Raw genomic sequence first — 6,721 nt, 5'->3', positions numbered from 1 at the left:
CACACACACACACACACACACACACACACACACACACACACACACACCCTTTAAGCCTTACAGATTTCTTTATCTGGGGAAAAGCCTTTTCCCCCAAAGTCACAAACCTTTCTCACAGCGTCAAGGGTCTATATGACTGAAAAGGGAGGTCAGTGGCTAGGTTAACAGACTGATGGTTGCATGGGTACCTATGAAATAAAGAACCTGAGGGAGACCCTCAGTGAACTGGGGAGATCTTGGATTGTGGAGTTTCTGTGACAGACGGAGAAGAGTAGATCCACAAAAGAGTTCCCTACGCACTTGTTTGGGAGAGTACCCAGAGAAACATCATGGTGAAAAGATGTTGTGAGGGAAGAAGACTAACAAAATAAAGACGAGGTGGGGAATGGAGGCCAGTGCTCTCCTTTTGGGGATGAATAATTGGGAAGAAGAGACTGGGACAGATAGTCAGTGGTGACTGGGGGACCAGGTCATTTTAGTGGTTGTTGGCAATGGGAGCTGTGAAGAGGGAATGGGGTGAGGTGAGGGCAGGGAAGGATAGGAATTGTGGAATGAATCACAGCTGCCCCAGAGTATGTGATGGGCTAGGGGGAGGTTGTGGGCAAACTGCCTTTGTGCATCTAAAGGAGATGAAAAATCCTAGGACTTCTAACTCAGTGCTTGGGTTACACAACCTGTAGAGGGAATGGAATCTGCTTTAGCTCCTCTTTCTCTCCTTAAAGGGAATATATCGATTGTATTTTAAATACAAAATATAATCATAAAACTGGGGAAGTCACTTAACCTCTCTGGACCTCAGTTTCCTCATCTCTTTAAAGAGGAATTTGGACTAGGTGGCTTCTGAATTCCCTTCTAGCTCTGATTCTCTGATCTCGTCCAGTAGACTTACTGCCTTTTTATAAAAATAATCTAAGGAACTTCCTTTTGAAAGTAGAGGTTTTTGACTCAAATCCTGAAGAATGAATTCTGTTTTTCTGGTTATCTGAAAAAAATGAATGCCCAGATCTGTATAAAATTTACAGGATTAGTTTATTCACCTAGCTGAGCAGTATGTTATACTCCAGTATAAATTCTAAGCAATTTGGGTTTAATAGTGATACTTTGATATTTCTCTCCCTAAAACAGTGCATGTATAGACATGCTTAAAAAATTTTTCACTTAATTATTTTCAAAAATTCAAATGTCTTAAGTACCTTATGTTTGTTAATTTTTCTTTATGGAATTTGTTTTGTCTGTAAGTAAGGTAAATGAAGGTAAATATTGCATATTCTAAAGGTAAGTTCTATTGGGTTGACTTGTAACTCTCTCTTATCATTTTTAGGTTTTTAGCAAATTTCCTCTAAATAGTTGTGTGCCATTACTGTACTTGACACCAAAATATATTGAAGTTTCTGGTGTTTGGGTTGTTGTTTTTGTTGTTGTTTGAGGGGCGGTGGAGGATCCGTTCAGACACTCAAGACTTTAATCAACTTGGACTTTGTCTTTATTTCTATTAAAAATATGAAAATGTTAGAAATTGTTTTCCTGACCCAGGCCCACACTTGCATACAGTCTTCTGCAGGTGCTCTTGTGTTTCCAACCTTAACAATAAAATAGAGGGAAAGAGGAAGTTGACAATATAGTCGAATTTGAAGTAGCTGCAGAGCTGGGCTTGTTGCAACAGCTGATTTGATCCCCGGGCTGCCTTTCCAGATCTATTTATGGTAGATTAGCTGGTATCAACACTCTACTGTTCAGCCCATAAAAGGCTGGTCCTATGTGAGGTTGCCACACTGCATTTGGCATAGTCCTCAGAGGCTGCGGAGATCATCCAGCGTCGTGTGGATAAGGCCAGTAATGGATGGAAGCACAGAAGGCAGACTGACGAACCACAGCCTTGAGGACTCCCGACTGCTAAGGGCTTGGAAAAGAAGACTGTGTCCCCTAACACTCTGGTGCTCCTTGCTCACAGGAGCTTTGGGCCTATAGCTTTTGCCTAGTTCATGTAGCTGGCCTCTATACATGCCTGTTGGAAAGTACCGAGCTAAATTTACCCCCTTCTGAATCATCTTCGCCGGTACGACACTTTGTGTTCTTGGAAGTTGAATTTGTTGAAACAAGTCTGAAATAATAGAGTAGAATCCTTCAAAAATAGAATGAAGAGGATTTAACTTTGTGTGTGTTGATGGGATAAAGATTTTGTGTGTCTTTGCTTTTTCCTCTTTCAACTTAGAAGACCAAGGATTGCACAGAAATTTGAAGTAAGTGAAAAATGTTCCCTTTAAGTCTTAAGAGATTTTCTTTGGATTTGTGGAGATGAAATGCAGTGTGATTCTTAGGTCTTTCAGCCTTCTTTGAGTCTATACCTTGGGAGTGTTTGGGAGTGGGGTAGGGTGTTTGCTTCTGGCAGGACTTGGGGGTTCAATTCTGGAGAAAGACTGCTATAAACAACCTTTTAGTATGGGTTAGTAAGTTGTCTACATGCTAGCTTATTAAATCTCACAATCTAAGAACCTGTAACGTAAGATTGATAAATAAACTCACAGCCCAGTGTAGCTTACTAACTTGTTTTTGGCAATCTGCACAAAACATGCCCAGAAGGGCAAATTAGTCATAATAATGATGAGCATCTAGATATGCAAATGAGAATTCTACCTGCAATTTAATATTTGGTTTGAGGATACACAGCCTTATCACTTGTGGAAAGCTTGGACTTCATTGGTGCACATGCTCAATATTCCAGGTTTTATGTTCCATGCTCTTTCTACGATCAGTTTCCTAACTAAAAATACCATCAAGAATAGCTACTTTGTTGCTGAGCAGTTTTAGAACTTCGGTGTGGGGCTGCTTAAAACTTTTGGTTCTTTCTCGAAATTGAAGATGTAGCAGCTAGATGTAGCTTCTATTGAGGGAGGAAGGCCTGGGTTCAAACCCTGTCTCTGAGCCCGACTGGAAGACCATGGACAAGTCACTTGACAGCTCTGCCTCAGTTTCTTCATTTGTAAAATAGTCCTTACTGTACAGGTTGTAAGATCAAAAGAGAATGTTTGTAAAGTACTTTATAAAATTTAAACTCTATAAATATAACTACAGCATATATTTATATTTAACTCTATGCCTACATGTATAACTATAATTTACTATATAAATATAACTATAAATGTCAATTATCATGATTATTAAGTAATGATAAGGTATGTGAGGTATGGTTTGCATATTATTTTTTTAAGTTTTATTTTCCTTCAGAGATGTTTCTTTATATAGATTCAAATGGACTAATAATAGTCATGATTTCATCATCTCTAAGAGGAGTATTTATAGGGAAAAGAAAATTATTTTAATGTCTTATTATTACTCCCCTACCCAATAGAACCCTCATTTACAACAAATAAAGTATACAGTCAAGCAAAACAATTCATCTCATTCATCATGTCTTCAAATATATGCCTTTTTCCTTACCAGGGCCTCTATCAGAGTCAGGACACATGCCTCACTATCTACCCCTTGAGGTCAGGCGTGGTCACAGCATTCATTCTGTCCTTGTGTTTTTTTCCTTCTGGCCGTTGTGTGAATTATTCTATTAGTACTTCTTGCTTTGCTCTTTATCTTTTCATATAAGTTTTGCCAAGATTCTCTGAATACTTAATATTTCTGATTTCTGGGGTGGCAGTGGTGTAGTGCAACAAACATTGGCTCTAGTGTCAAAGGACCTTGGATTGAATCTCTGGATGACCTTGGGCAAGTCACTTACTATCTCTGAGTTTCGTTGTTCTCATCTGTAAAATGGAGGAATTGGTCCAGATGATAAAGATCTTTCCAGCTTGTAATTTACAATTCTCCGTATTTCAGAGTTGTTTTACTTTGTATTTCTCTTATTAGTGATTTGACACATTCTTTCCCATGGTTGTTGATCAAAGCCTTTCTGCTTTGGAAAACTGCCTGGTGTTCTCACCCCATTTTGTTTTTTCAAAATGTTTATAAAGAACTACATTCATTGAAGGACTGTGTTGAAAGAGTGTTGTAGGGAAGTGTCCTTGCCATATTATGGTTTGGGAAGGGAAAGTCAGCTCTAGGAAGTGGCTTGATGAACGGGAAGTAATATCCCCCTCTTAGGGAGAAAAGAGTTCCTCGTTTTTGAGGCATCCTTTGTCATTATGTTAGCAGAAGTGTATTCTTTGGGGAGGTTTGCTTTGATTAAGAGAATTTCTAGACTTGGAATTTTGTTTTTGGAGCCCTAAGGCCCCCTGTTTAGTAGCAACACATGCAGACTTCATGCCACAATGCAGCTGTTCTAATCCCTAGAATATTTTCTGCAGTATTCTTATCCAATGTGAAAAGGGCATATTGGACTCTGAGAGCTATTGGACTAAAAACTAACTATGTAAGAAGAGAGTACTGTCTTATTAGAGTGGGACCAATGGGTTTCTGCACATGAGCTTTTGCCAGCACAGGAAACTGAGGCACATTTAACAAGATGGACAACGTCAGTACTGGAATCCAACAAGGTGATGTGATGTGTGTGTACCTTTATCAGGCATTGGACTTGCTCTTTTTGGAGTAAAACATTTATGGAATCACTTTTATATGTTGCCCTTTCACATCTATAGGCTCTCCTATCTTGAGGAGGGGTGGGAGTTGGGGTGGGGAGTGTGATTTTCGTCCCAAAGTATATTATAGGCAACATTCTGTTGAGGCGTGCTCGGGAAAGAGAGATTCACCTTGCTTTATAACATATTTCTTTTTATTCTGAAAAGCCGTTCAAGTTTTTTTGGTTCTTCCAACCTAATAAAAAGGTTCATGAATAAAATGAAAAGGGATATACAGTGTGTGAATATAACACAAATGATCTTAGGCAATTGGGCTTTGGATTCAGAATTTTTTTTTTTCTTTTTGATGAGGCAGTCAGGGTTAAGTGACTTGCCCAGAGTCACACAGCTACTAAGTGTCATGTGTCTGAGATCATATTTGAACTCAGGTCCTCTTGACTCCAAGGCCAGAGCTCTATCCACTGCGCCACTTAGCTGCCTGGCAATTGGGCTTTGATTTGTGTTTTGAATCCAACTGTCTTCTTAGAGTATTTGAGGAGCTTTCAGCAGGTCAAATATTTTTATGTCAGTCATTGGGATACAAATAGAAAAACCCAAAGAGGTCCTGCCTTCCAGGAATTTATAGACTGGGAAGACAACAGCAACACAGTCTATCAAGACAGAATGTTCCAGCTTGAGAGAAGGGCAAGGGAGAATCTGAGAAGGCTTCATGGAGATGGTGGCTCTTGAGCTGAACTTGGAAAGTAGCTAAGCCATGAAAGGGAGGAAAGAGCATCCAGGAGTTAGGGATGGCCTGTGCAAAGGCAAAAACACAATAGGCCCGAGGATGTTGTGTGAGAAAGTCTTGTACTTAGCTAACCTGGGTGCTTCACAGAAGTAAATAACAGGAAAAATCAGTGATTGGTCTAAATATAGAGAAGATGTGAGCTGTGAGAGATCAATAAATATAAATTGAGATTTGTTCAATGGAAGAAATATTTATGAAGCACCTAATATGGGGGAGACACAGTGCTGAGATAGGAAGGCAAAGTTAAACACCCCATGTCGACAAGGTACTTAGAATCTAGAGGCATTATTTATTAAGGGGGGAGGGAACTGAATAATACCCTTATTATTGCTGAATAATTGATGCATGCCTTAATTCAAGTAGGTGGAAAAATGACATGATAGGAAAATAATATTTAATTTCATCTGATATTGTGAAATGATAGAGAAATTAGTCCATCTTTTATTTTTGGGCTAGGTGGCTAGGTGACAGAATAGATAGGACACTAGACCTAGGGTCAGGAAGACCTGTGTTTTAAATTTAACTTCAAACACTTATTAGCTGCAAGTCACTTAACTTCTGCCTGCCTCTGTTTCCTTGACTCTAAAAATGGGGATAATAATTGAATAAAAAGCGGAGCCTACCCCACTCAATAAGTTGAGATCAGTCTACCAATCAATCAATAAACATTTATTGAGTATCTACTATTTGTGCCAGGCACTATGCTAAGCACTGGCAATGCAAGAAGAGTCAAAGGCAGTCCTGAGTCTGAAGGAGCTTACAGTCCAATCGGGGAGCCAACATACAAACAAATATATACAAAGCCAGATACACACACACACACACACACACACACACACGGATAAATAGGAAATAATTAAGAGAAGGAAGACACTATATTTAAGAGGGAGTGGGGAAAGCTTCCCATAGAAGGTGAAATTTTAGTTGGGATACACACCACCAATATCACCATTGTCACTACCAGCACATTAGGAAAGCAGCTGATTTGTCAGTGTATTAAAATGTTTTCTTCAATAATGAGGTCTACCTTAGCTAAAGCAACCATTTTAGAAATGAAATTGAAATCTTGATCAACATCTATACCTAAACAATTTCACAGTCTCAGGGAGCATTGTAAGTAGAGAGCATGGGACAAATGAATAACTTTAGCAGGATTTTTTGTTTGTTTTTAACAGTATATTTATTGGTTTAATGGCTAATGTAGAAATTTGTTTTACATGTCTATACATATTTGTAATGGCTTTTAGTTTTTCTTGCCTTTTCAATGGGTTGAGATGGAGGAGGAGAAATGGAAAGAATTTGGAACTGAATATAAAATTAAAAACGGAACAAGAGAGCATAATGTCATTTTTCAATGCAAATTAAAGAAAATAACAGTATATTGGTTCATCATATGTAGTTAGCAGAA

Source organism: Vombatus ursinus, unplaced genomic scaffold, assembly GCF_900497805.2.
Source record: "Vombatus ursinus unplaced genomic scaffold, bare-nosed wombat genome assembly UNPS02014861.1, whole genome shotgun sequence".
Taxonomy (NCBI): Eukaryota; Metazoa; Chordata; class Mammalia; order Diprotodontia; family Vombatidae; genus Vombatus; species Vombatus ursinus.
Note: the sequence above shows the minus strand (reverse complement) of the source record.